The sequence below is a fragment of the Mustela nigripes genome, chromosome 6 (assembly GCF_022355385.1).
Source record: "Mustela nigripes isolate SB6536 chromosome 6, MUSNIG.SB6536, whole genome shotgun sequence".
Taxonomy (NCBI): domain Eukaryota; kingdom Metazoa; phylum Chordata; class Mammalia; order Carnivora; family Mustelidae; genus Mustela; species Mustela nigripes.
This window is the reverse complement of record NC_081562.1, coordinates 71,760,319-71,780,731: the sequence shown is the minus strand read 5'-3', so window position 1 is coordinate 71,780,731 and position 20,413 is coordinate 71,760,319.

The following is a 20,413-nucleotide window of genomic DNA, read 5'->3' as shown; positions in this document are numbered from 1 at the left end:
GTGGTCACTCACAGTGCGTTCTCCTATTCCATCTTTAATTTTCTTCTGCAATCCTCTTTTAAGGACACTTGTGATTGTATGTAGGGCACATCTAGCTAATCCAGGATAATCTTTCCATCTCAAGATCCTCAACTTAATTACAAGCAAAGTCTTTGCCCTGTAAGGTAACAATCATAGGTTTCATCCAGAAATTATGACATGTATATCTTTTGGAAGGCTATTATTCAACCTACTATAATTAGGACACCAAATCTAACAACATAAAAAGAATAATAAAAATGTATACCACAATCTGTGGGATTTATCTCAGATATGCAAGGTTGGCTTGACATCCCCCAAATTCAATCAATGTAACATACTATATTAATAGTATAAAAGATCCAAAAAAAGCACATGATCATTTCAATGGATGCAGAAAAGATATTTGAAGAAAATCTAGCACCCTTTTATGATAAAAACACTCTGCAAACTAGGAATAGAAAAGGATTTTTATACCTGATAAATAAAGGACATCTATAAAAAAGAAGCAGGTAATAGCATACTTCATGATGAAAGAGTGATAGTTTTCCCACTGAAATCAGACAAGAATGTCCACTGTCACCACTTCTGGTCCACCTGGAGGTTCTAGTGAGGGCAATTAGGCAAGTAAGGAAAGAAAAGCCATCCAGATTGGAAAGGGAGTAGTAAAACTGTTAGCAGATGTCAGAACCTTGCATTTAGAAAATCCAAATGAATCCATTAAAAAACTAGTATAGCTGATAGATAAGTAAGCTTGCTTAAATGTTAAGATCACCCCTTTCCTCTGAAGTTTAGATGTAATTCTTTCAGGTGCTATAACCTTGTGCTGCTCTTCAAGAGGAAGAACTCAGATTCAGTTCAAGGGAATTTTCTTATACTAGTTCCATCATGCATGTTTTCACAGCTGCTCACGTACTATCTTCTGCAGCCACAGGGTATAAAGAAGAAAGTCTCAGTCAATTGCATGGCCTCCTCCATCCCTGGGATAATGTCAACATTCTGGGAGGCTTATGTAATGTCAAAATAAGGGTGAAGCATTTGGTCTTCCTTGTCACTGTCAATATATTTTATTAGCTTCTGCCACAATTTTCATTTCAGTCTGGTCTTTAGTTGCATCTCTGTGTAGGTCACAACTGTGTCCCCGGGTCATGACTAGGAGAACGATGGGCTACGAGCCTGGCTACATCTGACACATACAATCTTTCTCTTTGTCATTTCTGTGCTTCCTCTCTGGACACACTGGAAACTTGGTGAGGCCTTATCAGTTTATTTATTTATCTTTAATTGAACTATAACTGACATATAATATTGTGTGAGCTTAAGGTATATAATGTACATGTTGACTTGATACATTTATATATTGCAATATGACTCTCACTGTAGCTTTATCTAATGCCTCCAAGATGTTACATAATCATCACTTCTTTTTTTGTGGTGAGAATATTTAAGATCTCATCTCTTAAAAATTTAAGGATATAATGCAGTGTTGTTGACTGTAATCACTAAGCTGTGCACTATATCTCCAGAATTTACTCATATTCTGTTTATAAGTTTGTGTCCTTGAACAGCATCTCCCCAATTCCCCACTCTGATCCTTTCTGCTTTCAAAGTCTTCAGGCTTAGCTGGTGTTTTGCTCGTCTACTGACAATATAGGTCATTAAGAGGATACTGTAAAGGGCAAGTGGCTGGCTCTGTCCGTAGAGCATGAAACTCCTGATCTTGTGGTTTTAAGTTCAAGACCCATGTTGGCTACAGAGATTACTTTTTTTAAAAAAAGTGCACTGTAAAGCTCTCCATTTTCCCCATTTTCTGGACTTTCTAATGCATTTCAGATCAATTTTATGGAAACTTGTCATTTCTCTTTATGTTTGAAGATATGAATACTGAGTTAAAATGGCTATGTTTTAAGATTTCATTTTTTGTCAGTCGTTAGAAACTCAAACACATTTTCCTAGTATAATATAAGTGTTAGTAAAAGGAAATGCCAATACATCATGTGTGAAAAGTAAATGCATGAAAATGTATGAAGATTGAGGACAGTATACATTATCCATTTTATTCTCCATATGTCATATTTAATAATTTACATATAGGTTCTCCTCCATGAAATGTAAAATTTCTTTACAGTTGGAGGTGTGTGTGTGTGTGTGTGTGTCTGTGTGTGTGTTTAATTTATGTAACCCATACATAATTTATGTAACCCAGAAAATTTATTTTACTCAGAATAGGCCCTCAATAAATGTTTGTTGGTGAAGAGATGGATGACTATATAAATATATTATGGCCAAAACCATAAAAGTGAAAGAGGTAGTCCTTGTATATTCTGTATATTCTGCACACACACACCCCACGCCGCATCCTTATCAAAAGGAGAAAGGAATTAAATCTTTGAAAAAGGAGAATTTCAGTATCATTCTCCTGTTCTCATCTGTTTCTCAAGCCATCTAGGTAACATAGAACTGTTTGATTTCACAGATAAGAAGGCCCACTTCATGGTGCAGGTGACAGAACACTTGTAAGTAACAGGGAGAGTAGAAAAAAGGAGTTCCTAGATTAATATAACCACATAAAACAAACAAACAAATATAGACACTACAAGCACCCATGTGGACACTTGGGCGGTTTCTATCATTTGGCTACTATAGATAATGCTGCTACGAACATTGGGGTGCATATATCCCTTTGAATTAATATTTTTGTATTCTTTCAGTAAATACCTAGTAATGCAATAGCTGCATCATACAGTAGTTCTATTTTTAAGGTTTTGAAGAACCTCCATACTGTTTTCCAGAGTGGTTTGCATTCTCACCAACAATGCAAGAGGGCTCCCCTTTTTTCTATCCTCACCAACACACTTTGTTTCTTGGGTTGTTAATTTTAGCCATTCTGACAGGTGTGAGGTAATATTTCACTGTAGTTTTGATTTGCATTTCCCTAATGATGAGTGATGTTGAGCATCTCATTATGTGTTTGTTCATCTGGATGTCTTCTTTGGAAAAATGTCTATTTATGTCTTCTGCATATTTTTTTAACTGGATTATTCATTTTGGGAGTATTGAGTTTTATAAGGTCTTTATATATCTTGGATACTGATCCTTTATTGGGTAGGCCATTTGAAAATATCTTCTCCCATTCTGTAGATTGCTTTTTTAGGTCTGTTGATTGTTTCCTTTGCTGTGTGGAAGCTTTCTGTTTTGATGTAGTCCAAATAGTTTATTTTGCTTTTGTTTCCCTTGCCTCAGAAGACCTATCTAGAAAAAATTTGCTATGGCTGGTCTTAGAGAAATTACTGCCTGTGATTTCTTCAAGGACTTTTATGGTTTCAGATCTCACATTTTGGTCTTTAATCCATTTTGTTTGTTTTTGTGCATGGTGGAAGATAATGGTTCACTTCCATTCTTTTGCATGTTGTTATCTTGTTTTCCCAAAACTATTTGTTAGAAAAGACTGTCTTTTTCCCATTGGATATTCTTTCCTGCTTTGTTGAAGATTAATTGATCATATAATTGTGGGTTCATTCCTGGGTTTTCTCTTCTGTCCTACTTACCTTTGTCTAGTATCATGCTGTTTTGATTACTACAGCTTTGTAGTGTAACTTGAAGCCTGGAATTGTGATGTCTTCCACTTTGCTTTTCTTTTTCAAGATTGCTTTGAGTATTCAAGATCCTCTGTGGTTCCATACAAGTTTTAGAATTGCTTGTTCTAACTCTGTGAAAAATGCTGGGCTTATTTTGATATGGATTGCATTAAATGTGTAGATTGCTTTAGGTATAGATAGTATAGACCTTTTTTTTTTTAAGTTCAAAATGTTTATTTTTTATTTTTTTCTTTACCATGTCCTCAATTAAATTTCTTCTTTTAAAAAATAATTCTATTTATAAATTTGAACAAAGTTAATTGAAAGAGACTTGTCTTGAAAATAACTTAGAGATAATTATGTTCTAAATTTTTAAAAAAGAAATGTTATGGTAACAATTATTTTAAGATTTCTAGTAGGTTGGCTGATAGTGATTGTTAACACAATTGTTAATCCATTTGTGTTTTTAGTAGGTATTATCATAAAAATAATTAAAAGGTCTTACATTCAGATTTTCTGAGAATTATTAAAAATACTGTAAACCTGAAAAGAAATTAAAAAAAAATTTTTAAAGATAAAATTCCCTTAAAAACTTGAAAAATAAAAATACAAGTCTGTAAAAAACAAAGAAAAAAAAGAAATTCAAAAGTGACTTGTTATTTCATTGCTTTTATTAATCATGGTATTGAGCTTATTGCTTGGATATAAATTTAAATAACTCCATGTTTTAGATTTGGATAGGGGTTTTAACTAACTTTTTAGAGAATTATTATGACACACAAAACTGTTTTTAATAATTCTCAGTATAGACATTTTTCAAGTATTTGTTTTTCCAATCTATCAACATAGAATGTCTTTCCATTTCTTTGTGTCATCTTCAATTTCTTTCATCAGTGTTTTATAGTTTTCAGAGTACAAGTCTTTCCCCTCTTGGTTATGTTTATTCCTAGGTATATTATTATTTTTGGTACAATTATAATGGCACTGATTCCTTAATTTCTTTATCTGCTGCTTCATTATTGTTGTATAGAAATTCAACTGATTTCTGTACATTGATTTTGTATCCTTCAACTTTATTAAATTCATGTATCAGTTCTAGCAGTTTTTTGGTGGAGTCTTTTGGGTTTTCTATATAGAGTATCATGTCATCTGCAAATAGTGAAAGTTTGACTTCTTCCTTGCTGATTTGGATGTGTTTTATTTCTTTTGTTGTCTGAGTGTTGTGGCTAGGACTTCCAATACTATTGTGAATAAAAGTGGTGAGAGTGGACAACCCTGTCTAGATCCTAAGGAAAAGCTCTTAATTTTTCCCCATTGAGGATGATATTAGCTGCGGGTCTTTTGAAAATGGCCTTTATTATGTTGAAGCACATTCCCCCTAAACCTATTTTGTTGATGGTTTTTATTATGAATGGATGTTGTCATTTTATCAAATGTTTTTTCTGCATCTATTGAAATGATCACATGGTTCTTATGCTTTTCTTTATTAATGTGGTGTGTCACATTGATTAATTTGTGAATATTGAACCACACTCACAACCTGAGAATAAATCCCACTTGTTCGTGGTAAATGATTCTTTTAATGTACTGTTGGATTTTATTTGCTAGTATTTTATAGAGAACTTTTGTATCCATATTTATCAAGGATATTAGCCTGTAGTTCTCTTTTTTAGTGGAGTCTTTATCTGGTTTTCATATGAGGGTAGTGTTGGCCTTATAGAATGAATTTTTTAGAATAGTTTGAGAAGAATAGGTAGTAACTCTTTCTTAAATGTTTGGTAGACTTCACCTGTGAAGCCGTCTGGTCATGGACTTTTGTTTATTGGGAGATTATTTACCACTGATTCAATTTCTTTGCTGGTTATCAGCTCGTTCAAATTTTCTATTTCTTCCTGTTTCAGTTTTCATAGTTCATATGTTTCTAAGAATTTATCTATTTCTTCCAGGTTTTCCAATTTGTTGGCCTATAGTTTTTCACAATATTCTTTCATAATTCTTTGCATATCAGTTATTTCTCCTCTTTCATTTGTGATTTTACTCATTCGGGTCCTTTCTCCTTTTTTTTGGATATGTCTGGCTAATTGTTTATCAATTTTATTAATTTTTTTAAAAAACAATCTCCTGCTTTCATTGACCTGTTTTATTGTATTTTTAGTTTCTGTATTATTTATTTCCACTCTAATCTTTATTATTTCCCTTCTTCTGCTGTCTTTAGGCTTTATTTGTGGTTCTTTATCTATCTCCTTTAGGTGTAAGGAGCTTCTTCATTAAGTAGTCCTGTATTGCTATATACTTCCCTCCTAGGACCACTTTCAGTGTATCTCAAAAGTTTTGGACCATTGTGTTCTCATTTTCATTTGTTTCCATATAATATCTTAATTTCTTCATTTATTTATTTATAAATTAATTAAAATAAATAAATAAATATATTATTTATTTTAAAATTTATTTTATTTATTTATATATTATATATTTTTATATATCTCATTTTATTTATTTATTAATATTTAATTTATTATAAAAGAAATAAAATAATAAATAAATATATTGTAAATTTATTTATTTATTTATTTATTCTTATTATTATTCATTGTTTAGTAACATGTTATTTAACCTCCATGTATTTGTGATCTTTGTGGTTGACTTCTAGTTTCATGGCATTTTAGTCAGAAAAAGTTCATGGTGTGACTTCGATGTTCTTGAATTTGTTGTGGCCTGTTTTGCGGCCTAATATATGATCTATTCTGGAGAATGTCCCACATGCACTTGAAAAGAATGTTATTCTGCTGCCTTATAATGAAATGTTCTGAATATATCTGTTAAGTCCATCTGGTCCACTGTGTGCCTCAGAGCCATCGTTTCCTTGTTCTGCTTAGGTGATTTGTCCATTGATATAAGTGGGGTATGAAAGTCTCCTACTATTATTGTATTATTATCAATTAGTTCCTTTATGTTTGTTATTAGTTGTTTTATATATTTGGGTACTCCCATGTTGGATACATCTTCTTGTTGGACTCCCCTTTTAATATTATATCCTCCCCTTCTTTGTCTCTTGCTACAGTCTTTGGTTTAAAGTCTAGTTTGTCTGAAAGAAGCATTGCTACTCCAGCTTTCTTTTGATGTCCATTCATATGAGAAATGTTTCTCCATCCCCTTACTTTCTATGTGCAGGTGTAATTAAGTTTTAAATGACTCTCTAGGTCATACAAGTGGCCCAGTCTGTTGAGCATCTGACTCTTGATGTCCACTCAGGTCATCATTTCAGGGTGGTGAGATTGAACCCCATGTCAGGCTCCACAATCTGCAGGGAATCTGCTTTCCCTCCCTCTTCTTCTCTCCCTCACTCCACTTGGGTGCTTATTCCATCTTTCTCTCTCTCAAAAATAAATAAATAAAATATTTAAAACAAAAAAATAAAATAAGTCCTTTGTAGGCAACATATAGATGGGTGTTGGGTATTTTTTTTTATCCATTCTGACACACTGTCTTTTGATTGGAACATTTAATCCATTTATAATCAGAGTAATTATTGATAGATATGTATTTATGGCCATTTTATTACTTGTTTGTTATTGTTTCTGGAGATTTTCTGTGTTCCTTTATTGTCTTTTTCACTTTTCCTTTCCACTCAATGAATCTCCTTTAATACTTCTTGGAGGGCTGAACTAGTGGTCACAAATTCCTTTAGTTTTTGTTTGTCTTAGAAAAATCTTTATAGCCCCCTATCCTGAATGATAGCCTTGTTGGATAGAATATTGTTGGCTGCAGATTTTTCCCATTTAGCACTTTGAATATATCATGTCACTCCCTTCTGTCTTGCCAAGTTTCTGTGATGAGATCTGCAGCTAACCTTATAAGTTAGGGATTTCTTTTCCCTTGCTGTTTTAATGATTTTTTCCTTATCTCTATTTTATAGATTTTACTACCATATATCTTGGTGTTAGCCTGCTTTTGTTGACTTGATGGGAGTTCTGTGTGCCTCCTCTGTTTCTTTCCCCAGTTTAGGGAAGTTTTCAGCTATTATTTCCTCAATATATTTTCTGCCCCCTTTTTTCACCCTTCTTTTGGACTCCTATAATATACATGTTATTATGTTAATGGAGTCACTGATTTCCCTTAAGTGCATTCTTGTGTTCCATAATTATTCTTTCTCTTTCGTTTGGTGTCATTATTTTCCATTTTTATCTCCTAAATCACTTACTCATTCCTCTGTTTCTTCCATCCTTGTGTTCATTGCAGAAAATCTGTTTCAATTCTCAGTTACTGTACTTTCCATTTCTGACTGATTGCTTTTTAACTCTTCATCTTTGCAGTAAGGTCTTGCCTGCAGCCTTCCATTCTTTTCTCAAGCCCAGTGAGTATCCTTATGACTGTTGCTTTAAATTCTCCATCAGGCATGTTACTTTTATCTGTTCAGCTTAGATCTCTGGCCATGGCTTTATCTTGTACTTTCATGTGGAATGAATTCCTCCATATTAGCATTTTGTTAAGTTTCTGTCTCCTGTGTGTTAGAAAAGCCCATTATGTTTCCTGCTCCTGAGAAGAATGGCTTTATGAGGAAGAGATCATATAGTGACCAGGACCTGGCACTTCAGGCTCTTTGGAGTGTACTGTGTGAGCTCTGCTCCTGTGTTTTGGCTGCTCTGTCTTTTAGGCCAGTAATCTGTAGAGGTTTTCCTTGTCTGCAGTGAACAATGTTTGGTCCTTGGCCAGAATGTAGTTTTAAGTAGATGTGCTCTGGTCTGCTTGTGAAATGAGACCTGACACCAACTGCATGAGAACTGAAGCCCTGCAGAACTCTCTGGTCAGGAAACATGGTTGGGCAGGGGGTTTTGCTGGTCTTCTGTGGCAAAGGTCTGCTGGGCTGGGACTAAGGCTAGCCCAACTGAGCAGGAAAGTACTGTCAGAGGGCAGGGGTGTGGGACTTGGTGTAAGCAGGTTAGTAGTGTAACCACTTGATGACATCAGCTGCTGGTGTCAGCACTGTGCTGCTTACTGCAGATAGTTCTGTGGGTACGCTGAGGGTGGAGGAGGGAAATGGCACCAGCCAGCTCCCGTTTCCCCAGAGGGGGGTCTCCACACACTGCTTCACAGGGAAGCATTCTGAGAAGAGCAAATAATCTCCCTGCTCTGTGTCCCAGACATTTTTCAGATGACTGTTTGCCTGCCTTCTCTCTGGGAGCAGCACAGTGCCCTCCAGGCTCCATCCCACCCAAGCATGCTAACCTTTAAAGCTCCAAGTTTTAGGAAAGCAGGGGCCTACCTTGGTCTTCTGAGAGAGAGTCTCACTGCGCTGGGACTAAAGCTAGCTTGACTGAGAAGGGCAGTCACTCCAGAGCACAGAGGTGTGGGACTTGGTATAAGCAAGTTAGGCAAATGGTTCTTGGTTCAGCTGCCTTCCTGCAGGCAGCTCTGTGTGTATGCTGAGGGGTAAGGGAGGTTAAGGTTAAGGCTCCTTTGTCCCAGGGATGCGTCTCCTGAACGCTGCCTCTCAGGGACATGACAAGAAGAGTGAACAATCTCCCCAGTGTGTATCCTGAGTGTTCCTAAAATTGCTGTTTTCCCTCCATCTGACCCTGGGCTCTTTGCCTGTCTTCTCTCTAGGTTGTGCAGGAGAGAGGGCAGTGCAAAGGAGGGCAGTGTCCTCAAAGCTTTATCCCAACCAAGCCCTCCGACCTTTAAAACTCCAGTTTTCAAGCCCTGGTGGTTGCAAGAAATTACAAAAATCCACCTCTCCAATGGCTTTGGGGAAGTGCTCCCTAGTGCATTCCTCCTCCTGATGCAGGTCATTTCTTAGTGACCAGGGCTCCCTCCTCTCTGTAGAACCCATGATCCACCTCTCCCCCAGACCATATCTCTGCACATCCTACCTTCTCCAGTATGGTTTCTCCTCTCCCTGGAGTTTGTTCTGTCAGTCTTCAGGTTGACTTCTGGGGTATTAACAATGATGTAATAGATATCTAGTTGTGTTCGAGAGATGGGCAGCCTAGGAGCCTTCTCCTATGCTGCCATCCTAGCTAGTATACTAGTACATTTCACCTTTAGAACGTCTAAAGCAAGGGCTTCACATTCACCCCTGGGAGCAGAGTTAATAAATTCTGGAAAACAATTTGACTATATGTATCAGTATTCTTAAAAACTCTGTGAAGACCCTTCAGTTATCCAAGTTTCTCCCTAAAGATGAGGTAACAGAAATGATAGTTCAAACTTTCTGCCTTTCCTCCCTCATGCATGAACTCATCCTTCCATTAGTGTCCCTCTGGTCTTTCTAGGAGTCTTCAGAAATGTCCATTATTTCTCCAAACAAGTCCTATCCCATCAGTGACATTGCTGGTTCTCCTGGCACCATGCCCCCCACCAACTAACCCCCCATCATGGACTCTGTAGGTTTTCTCTGTTGTACCCAGAATAGCCACTAACAAATCTAGTAGGAAGCTCTTAACCTAGAAGCAGGGCTAGCCCTCTACATCCCCTGCTCTGTGTCATACTTTCTCACCCAGAGCCTCAAGCATTGCTGTTTCTTCCCTCAACCTTCACAATCTCCCTCATGATGGCAGCCCTTTCAGCTTCCTTTAATAACTCCTTTTAGAGGACTCAGGTGCCTCCCATAGGGCCTGGCAGAAGACAGACGGCACATTGTTCTTTCCACTTTCCCACTCTTGCCCAAATACTCAAAATTTACTCACTATGTAAATTTCCTATTGCCGCTATAACAAAATAACTTCAAATTTAATGGCTTAAGATAACTCGAATTTATTATCTGACATTTCTAGTCATCAAAAGTCTAAAATCAGTCTTATTGGGTTAAAATCAAGGCATCTTCCCTGATTCCTTTTGGAGGAATTGTTCATTCCTTTTGGAGGCTCTAGGGGAGAATCGTTTCTTTGACTTTCTCATATTCTAGAAGTTGCCTGCTTTCCTTGGCCCATGGACCCTTTCTCTGTCTCCAAAGAAAGCAGTGCAGCATTTTCCCTCTGACTTCTCCTTCTATTCTTTTATCTTCTCTTTCTGACTCTAACACATGCCTCCCTCTCCTTAGAACCCTTGTGATTATATTGGCCCCAACCCTTGTGATTAATTGTACCTGCAAGGCCTCTTTTCCCCACGTATCATAGTTATAGTTTTGGGGATTAGGGCTTGGCTTTGACAAGCTTATATTTGAAGATGCAGAAGGTGTTTACAGTGGAGCACAGAGAGCACATCTTAAATATGCTCTAAATATGCTTAAATATCTTAAATATGCTCTAACTTTAGCTCATCCAGCCCATGCTATTCACCTTTTCTACCCAACGAGTTTCTACTCAACGAACCTCTTGCATTAAAAAAAAAAAAGTACTAGTAATCTTCTTATAAAATATGAAAAACTGTGCCAGCTCATAACTTTTTTCTCTGATACATAAATATTTCAATAACTCCACTTATTGGCCCTTTACTATGTGCTATATCCTCTATACTAAATGCTTTTTATACATTGTGACTTAGTCTTCAAAATAATCTTATGATGTGGTCATTATTATGATCAAACATATGAGACAGGGAGACAAACCATAAGTGACTCTTAATCTCACAAAACAAACTGAGGGTTGCTGGGGGGAGGATGGTTGGGAGAAGAGGGGGTGGGATTATGGACATTGGGGAGGGTATGTGCTTGGGTGAGTGCTGTGAAGTGTGTAAACGGGGCGATTCACAGACCTCTACCCCGGGGGATAAAAATATATTATATGTTCATAAAAATAAATAAATAAATAAATAAATAAATAAATAAATAAACTGTAAAAAAAAATATGAGACAGATGAGAAAATTTAGACTCATAGAAGGTAAGTAATTTCCCAAGGTCCATTTAATAAGTGGTAAAGGGAAGATCTGAACACACAGACCCAGAGCACAAAATATGACAAGGTGTTCTCTGAAAAATCTTTCAATCTTGTGCAAGTATCTTCTGCACCCTGCCCTCACATCACAATGTAGTAGCTGGAGAAATAGGCAATGTGTTAACCTGATCATTCTGGTATTTCTGGCTTCCTTCCAGGGTTGGAGACTCTTATATGCTTGCAAGAAATGTGCTGCTCAGTCCCCTGTCCATGCAGAACAGAAGCAGTGCACATGACCAGGACTCTGGGCAACTTTGTGACATCCCCTGTAAATTACTCAGCTTTATCAATAGCCTCCTTTACTCCATCATGGACTACTGCAGGAATGGGACTGGACCTATAGGCTGGTTCTTTTTCCTAGGAACTCCTCTATATAAAAGAGGACCGTGTTGTAGAAATATTTGTAGCTAGATGCTATCTATTTTGAGTCCCAGTGTCCTCTCTGTTCTTTCCTTTCCCCAGCAAGTCAGACTTTTGTTTATTTATTTGACAGAGAGAGATCACAAGTAGGCAGAGAGGCAGGCAGAGAGAGAGAGGAAGGGAAGCAGGCTCCCTGCTGAGCAGAGAGCCCGATTTGGGACTCGATCCCAGGACCCTGAGATCATGACCTGAGCCAAAGGCAGCAGCTTAACACACTGAGCCACCCAGGCACCCCATAATGAAGACTTTTAAAAGGACGAAGGAAGGCCCAACTCTGAGATTACAGTGATTTTAAAGTTATGGCCATAAATTCTTTGATGTGCTACACCCCCCAAAAGTAGAGCCCAATTTCTTTCTCCTTGATTGTGGGCTGGACTTAGTGGCTCATTTTTAACAAATAGAATGGAACAAAAGTCACAGTGTGCAATATTGACACTGGTTTCCATCTTGGCTGCTCTGCTTCTCACTGTCTCTTGAATCACTTGCACTGGGGAACTTGGTTGCCATACTGTGAGCTGTGCCATGGAGAGACTTATATGGCAAGGAACTGAGGGAGGTCTTTGGTCAATAGCCAACAAAGACCTGAGGCCTTTGGTCCAATAGCCACACAAAATTGAGGTCTGTCAACAGCCATGGTGGTGAACCATCTTGGAATTGGATTCTCTAGTTCTTATCAAACCTTGAGATGACTGTGGCTCCATCTGAGATCTTAACAGAAACCTCATGAGAAACTTGGATCCAGAACCACCAGTGCTCTTTGATCCTCAGAAACTGTGAGATATAAGTATTTGTAGTTTTGAGCTGCTATATTTTAGGGTATTTTATTTATTTATTCATTTAAAAAGGTTTTATTTACTTATTTGACAGAGAAAGAGTGAGAGAGGGAACACAAGCAGGGGGAGTGGGAGAGAGAGAAGCAGGCTTCCAATGGAGCAGGGAGCCCAATGTGAGACTCGATCCCAGGACCCTGGGATTATGACCTGAACTAAAAGTAGACGCTTAACGACTGAGCCACCCAGGCACCGTAGGGTAATTTATTATACATCAAGAGATTACTTAAACATAACTAGTAAATATTGTCAGCATACCCAGATAGCACAGAAATTTAATTTGGATTTAAAGAAAATAATCAGTACATTTTGATCAAGTAATTACATTTCTAGAATTCTGTTTCAGGAGCTATCAGCTACATAATTAAAAATTTATATGCAAAGATATTAGGGATTGTTACCTTATATAAACTGTTCAGCTATGAGAATTGTGAAATAAATTATATTCTGTCAATTTAAAGTAATTTTAGGGGTTCCTGGATGGCTCTGTTGGTTAAGCGGCAACTCTTGATTTCAGCTCAGGTCATGATCTCAGGGTCCTGGGATGGAGCCCCACCTGAAGCCCTGGGCTCAGCGGGGAATCTGCTTCAGGATTCTTTCTGCCCCTCTCCCCTCTTGCAAACACACACTCTCTCTCTCAAATAAATAAATCTTTAAAAAAGTGATTTTTAACAATGTTTAACAGTAAGTTTCAAGAGTTTGTAATGCAATATAAACAAAAAAGAATATAAAGTTGTATTTATATTGTAATTATAACTCTATAGAAGTCTATACTTTAAAAATCAAGCTACAAAGTGTTATCTTTGTTCCAGCAATAGAGGTAAAGTCTTCCAGGGGTGTAGGTCTTTAACAACTGCAAATGTAAGTGCCAGCCAGGACTTTCATTTTCATGGGCACATGTAAGTCACCCCTTTTGACTCAAAGAAGTACAAAAGGAAAGGGGAATTCATCCTGGACTGGGATTCTTGCAACCCTGCCTGGAGACGGACAGACTGCTAGATTCAGACGTTGATATGAGTTCATTCCTATCCACTTGCTGGCGAGATTAAACAACACTAAAAAATTGTGATGGTGTATGTTACCATTCACCACTCTTCTATTATTGGCTAGATTCTGGGCTAGGCACATTTATAGTATCTCAATTAATTCCAGCATTAAAAAAATGGTCCCACCTAAGCCAGAACTGAAATTTATACGTGGCTGTCAGATGGTGCCACACAATACCTACCCCTTTTTTTTTTTTTCACTACTTTTATTTAGGTTAAACTAACCTACATAGTGACAGAAAGAAGCATCTGCTAAATGAACTCAACCAGTGTCTGAGATGGGGGTTAAGTTACAAACACCTCCCTGGGCCTGAGAGGTCCTGCCAAGAGCTGACTAACACTCAGGATAGTAGGGCCCCTGAAACAAAATTTAACAGAAGGAAAGAAGAAGTCTGGATTGAAGACCTTGGATTCTTTTTTTTTTTTTATGGATATAAATATTTAATAAATATTTGATTTTAGGCTTCTACCAGTCTATCAATAGTATTAGTATATTTTAACAGTGAATGCTTAGCATTCATGAATTTACCTAATAAAATATTTTGGGTTCAATATTTTAAATACTTCAACCTCTATGATTATATTCCTAATAATTTTTTTTTAATTTTTTATTTTTTATAAACATATATTTTTATTCCCAGGGGTACAGGTCTTTGAATCACCAGGTTTACACACTTCACAGCACTCACCAAAGCACATACCCTCCCCAATGTCCATAATCCCCCCCCCCCCCCCCCACCCCCCCCCCCCCAGCAACCCTCAGTTTGTTTTGTGAGATTAAGAGTCACTTATGGTTTGTCTCCCTCCCAATTCCATCTTGAAACAAGACCTTGGATTCTTGTACAGTCCCCATGAAATGCTACCTTACGTGGCAAAGACTTTGCAGGTGTGATTAAATTAGACTGTGGAGATAAGGAGATTATCAAGGATTATCTCAGGGACCCAAATTTCAATCACAAGTATTCTGATAAGAAGGAGGCAGAGAGAGATTACAAAGAGATTACAAAGCGGAGAGGAGAAGACAGTACAACCACGGAGGCAGAATTTGGAGTGATGCAGCCACAAGACAAAGAATTCAAGCTGTCACCCAATCCCATGATACAGGCTTTACTTTTTGATTAAAGGATACAAGTTATTAGGGCAAATATTTGGATTGTTAATCGGCAGAGCTTGGCTACAAATCTTCAAGTAAAGCTATTCCTTCCTTTTGGAACAGAACCCCCCCCCAAAAAAAATAAAAATAATAAACAATAAAACATAAATAAATACAAAAATCAATAAACTTTAAGATCTGTTTTGTGTATACTAGTAAATTTTGACGTAAAGACATTTTTCATTCCTATGTAAAAAAAAAAAAGAACAATAAACAGAACTCTTTATTTTAAAAAAAAAAAAAAAAAAAGCAAGCTGCCTTCACAAATTAGAAAAAGCAAAGAATTGTTTTTCTCCTTGAGCTTCCAGAGGGAGCCTTGTCCTGCTGACACCATGTTTTTAGCCCAGAGATACTGACTTCAGATGCTGGGACTCTAGAATTGTGAGAGAATAAATTTCGGTTGCTTGCAGCTACCAGGTTAGTGGTAATTTATTATAGCAGCCACAGAATACTGATATGCTGGTTTTGTTAAAGACTTTTGTGTCTATATTCATATGGGATATTGCTCTGTAATTTTCTTATGATAATCTTGTCTGGTTTGGGGATCACATTAAGTCACACACCTGAACCTATGTCCATGAAGCTCATCTTCTGTTCTGTTACTGGCCAAAGCCAGTCCTGCCACCTGAAGTTAGATTACATCCCCTGTGGTCTAGTAAAGGAAAGGCAACAAGTCTTTCCTCTTGCAACAACAGTTTCTCTTTTTCCAACTCTCCTTATCACCATACAATGATGCTATTACTTCCCACCTCTTAATTTAAGAAATAAAATCCTTTTTTGGTTCTGTTTAACCTTTCCATTCCTGGCCCTTTCCTCTTTCGTCCTTAGGTCAAATCTCTTTAGTTGTCTATACTCACAATCTCCACCTCCCCTCCTCCCATGCCCTCTTTCATCCCCTCCCCTCGGGGGTTTGCCACCACCAAGCCACGGGACCACGGTTTGGGGCGGAAGGAGCAGCTCTGTAGGGATCTGCTGTGGGTATCTGCATTTGCGCCAGGAGGACCCCCTGGAGTATGCCACGGCAGCTGGGAATTCAGGTGACGAAGCAGGATGAGGGACCCCAGGACGTAAGAGTGAAGATTGAGACACGGTAGACGGAGAGGTCATGAACTCCTTGCAGTTAGCATTATCAGCTCAGCTACAAGGAAGCGACCATCCTGACACCGACCAACAGATAAGAGGACGCCAGAGAGCCAGGGTGTCCAAGGAAGAAAAGAACCAGACGACAAGAGACACCCTCTCCTGTTTCAGGGATGAGCTGCACTAAAGGCCCAGTCCCGGGGACTGGTGGCTTCAAATAAGACTGTCAGCTCCCAGTTGTGGAGCCTGATGTCCCAGCCCCCATACGAAGTGCGGGACATCCTTTACTGCCCGTAATTCTCACAGCAACTTTAGGAGGCAGGGTATTAGTATACTCTCACTTTACAGACAAGGAAACTAAGTCTCAGCAGGCTCAAGTGCCTTGCCCAGGGTCACATGCAGTGCACAGGGCGGGGGGGTGGGGGGGTGGGGCAGGACCAGCCCCTGAGCCTCTGCTTCTAACCCCATGCTCCACTACCTTCCAAACCCAAACACCAAAGCCTTCCAATCCTTGTAGTTACACAGGTGTGCTCAGCACAGCTGCCGTGTGCCTTCGTTCATTGATGGAGCACTTGGGACACAGTCGATCCCTAGTGCAGGCTCAATTCCCCTGAATGGTTCTTTGCTAACAAGGACAGAACTCCACCCAACACTTCTGTGAAAAGAAAAAGCGGTTCCGCATCACCCACCTGACTGTCAAGGCATGTCCCCCCCCCCCCCCCAACTCTCCTCTCTTTTACTGGCTTCATCTCTCATGATCTCTCGGAAAAAAAAAAAAAAAAGGCTTGCTGATCTTAACATTACTAATGATGCCACATTGCTAAACAAAACAGTCTCTGCTTATATGGCCATTACAGCATTTGATACAACTGACTTCAGGCTTCCACATGGGTTTCCCTTCCAATTTGGGCCATTCTGTAACTTTTTTTTTTTTTTTTTTTAGATTTTATTTATTTATTTGACAGTGAGAGAGGGAACACAAGCAGGGGGAGCCGGCAGAGGGAGAAGCAGGCTTCCCTCTGAGCAGGGAGCCTGATGCGGGGCTTGATCCCAGGACCCTGGGATCATGACCTGAGCTAAAGGCAGCTGCTTAATGACTGAGCCACCCAGGTGCTCCCATTCTGTCTCTTTTATTGTCTCCTCTTCAGGTCTGAATCCCTACATGGTAGAAGTCTTCCATGTTGAGTCTTTGGACTTCCTGTCCACCAACTTTCCATTTTAGCTGATATCCTCTGGTTCCTCTAGATCCTCCTCTTTTCTGTCTACTATCACCTACCATATGTCATCTACTATTATTGCTTCGTATATTATCTGTATGCTGATGATTCCAAAGTTATATTATCTCTTAGACCTCTCCTGTGAACTTCAGGCCATTTATTCAAAGCCCACTTTTATATCTCTTGAATGTCTGATATGTGTTTCATACATGTCTGACATGTGCTAAACAGAATTCCTAGTTCGGTCCTGTAAACTTTCTTTTTTTTTTTTTTTTAAGAATTTATTTATTTGACAGAGAGAGATCATAAGTAGGCAGAGAGGCAGGCAGAGAGAGGAAGGGAAGCAGGCTCACTGCTGAGCAGAGAGCCTGATGCGGGGCTTGATCCAGAACCCTGAGATCATGACCTAAGCGGAAGGCAGAGGCTTAAACCACTGAGCCACCCAGGTGCCCCTAAACTGTTCCTTTTGTAATCTTTTCCATCTCAGTTAATGGCAGCTCTCTTCTGCTAAGGGTCACACCAAACTTCCTGTTGTCTGTCAGCAAATCCTATTAGTTATACTTTCAAAATGTATCCAGATATTGAGCACTTTCATCATCTTCAGTGTATCTTTCCGGTTCCCAGAAAAGAACCTGGTGCACAGTCATCATACACTAATGATTTGTTGAAAGAATGAAAGAAGTCAATTATGTCGTATCCCTGCTCTGTATAACTTCCTTGACAAAGTTTGGCCCATAACACCTTTCCGTGCTGTAATCTGGTCTACCTGTTCCTCTCTATTCTCATGGTTTGCCACTAACCAACAAGTATCATGTGCCCAATTATAGCGGCCCACTTCAAGTGTTCTGGGTTTATCGTGCTGCTTCATTCCTCTGTGCCTCCCACAATGCTGTTCCCTCAGCCTAGAACATTCTTACACTTTAACAGTATTTCAAGCGTTATCTCAGCCAAGAGAAATATCATTCTCGCCTATAGACTTCTCCCTTGTGCTGGTCTACCTCAGCACGTGCACTTGCATCCTGGCACAAACCACGCTCCATGGAGTTTGCCTGTTTTCCCCTCAGAATTCTACACCTTGCATCTTGGTCATCTCCTGGTATCCCTAACGTGTACCACAGCCCCCAGCGTATGGAATGCAATGAACAGAACAATCGAATGAATGAAAGGACTCCTCTATGCGTTGACTATATTCATATACATAATCATGAAACAAGACTTAATGTGAAAATATAGTCTCTCACTATAAATACGAATGAATTATTATTTGGCAGCAACACTTCACACTCATCTCTAAAGGAAGGATGAATCCGAATATTTGCTTTGAGGGCGGTTTATTTTTATTCCTTCAAACTAATCCAAAGACAAGCTAACATTTTTTTTTCTTGGCACAGTCATTCTTTCTCTCTAAAAAAAAAAAAAAAAAAATTATTGTGATAAGAACACTTAACATGAGGTGTATTGTCTTAAAATTTTAAGTGTGTGATTATTGTTGACTATAGGTACAATGTTGTACAGCAGATCCCTAGAGTTAATTCATTTTGCTTAACTGAGACTTTATGCTCATTGATTACAGTGAAGAAGAATACATTAAATAAGTATACTCTGATTTTACTGAAAGAACATTTATCAAAATTTCATGTGCCATATTTGGAACTAGATGGATTATTTTCCACTTTTATTACTATGCTCTCTCTCTCTGTCTCTCAGTGTCTCTCTCTCTCTCTCCAGATTGAAATCAGCCAGTTCTTAAGTCAAACCAAAATTGTGCAAAGAATACAAAATGCTTTATTATCAAAAATATGTGTGGGTAGAGACAGGAAAAGTAATAAAAAATGCAGCTCACTGACATTTACTGAACACATACTCTGACCCACACATTGTTCTAGAAGCGATGACAAAGAAGGAACAGTACTTCTGGAGCAGATCTCACAGCATTTACGCAAATCACTATAATCTCTTTGATAAGTAACATTGGTAGCACTTGCTCTGTCCCCAGCTTGAAGGACACCATTGTGCCCCGGAGTCCCTCCACTGAAGTGTTGGTGACCCAATAGGGTTTATGGGTCTCTAGGGAATCACTGTGGAGAATGGCAACTGTATTATTAGGGAGAACTAAGGCTGTTACTGAGGTAGAGAGGAAAAAAGATTTGGTGTGTAAGAAGCAGTAGATGTCCTTCTTACATGGTTGCCACAAAAAATCAGTGTTGGTGTCTCTGAAGTACAGTAAATGCAAGATTTCTATTCAAAGAGCCCATAGGGGGAAGGGGCACAAACTGACCATTTGGCCTAGAGCTCTGCAATGGTTCTTGGAACAGATCTCCCTCCTCCAGGCCTGCACTGATATCTGTTGACAGCCGTCCTTCCCCATTACTGCCAGCCTGAGCTTTCTCTGATCCAGTCCCAGCAAGAGCTGGTCCATCAGCTACCTCACAGGCAAGGGGATGTAAAGTTTCTAGTGGCTCTCCTAACACCAAAAACGTGAGAGGCTTTTTCTCTTCCTTTCCAAAAAGGTCAAGACCTGAGAAGCACAAAGGCCTTTTTACCCTCCTTGAAAAGGAATGACAATACCATGTCCCATGCCTTCTGGATATGTTAGCCTCTACTAGACAAGGAGACTCTCTATTTCTAGATACAGGCTTGCAAAAGTGGTGAAGACAAAATGTGTGTTAGCTCAGAGACACTTTCTCAAATATCTATAAAAAAGAGATTGTGTGTGCATGTGGATAGCCTTTGAACTTCTTGGCGGATCAAGAGGTTTAAATGATACCATCAGGGCTCTTTCTCTCTTCTCCCCGCATGTCTTGACGCCGCTTTTTTTTTTTTTTTTTTTTTTTGTCTCCCAGCCCATTTCAGAACAGCAAACCCTCCTATTCCCCTTCCCTCATCCTGCCATAAGGAATCAGACTTACAGTGTTCTTAATACCCAAAAACTCAACAAGAGAAAGATCCTTTCTTCCCCAGTCTCAGGGAGGGTTTCCAATGGGCTCTGCTTGGTCACCTGGCTGTCCCTAGACCACAACTGTGTTCAGGAAGATGAGATACTATATACACCACTTGAGTCACCCACCCACCTCCGCAATGCAGAGGATGTGAGTGAAAGCTCCACCAGATAATAGAGGTAACAATTTATAAAAGGAAAAGATTTATAGCAAATAAAATAAAATAAAATAACCACAAAAAACAAGAACAGGTGATTACT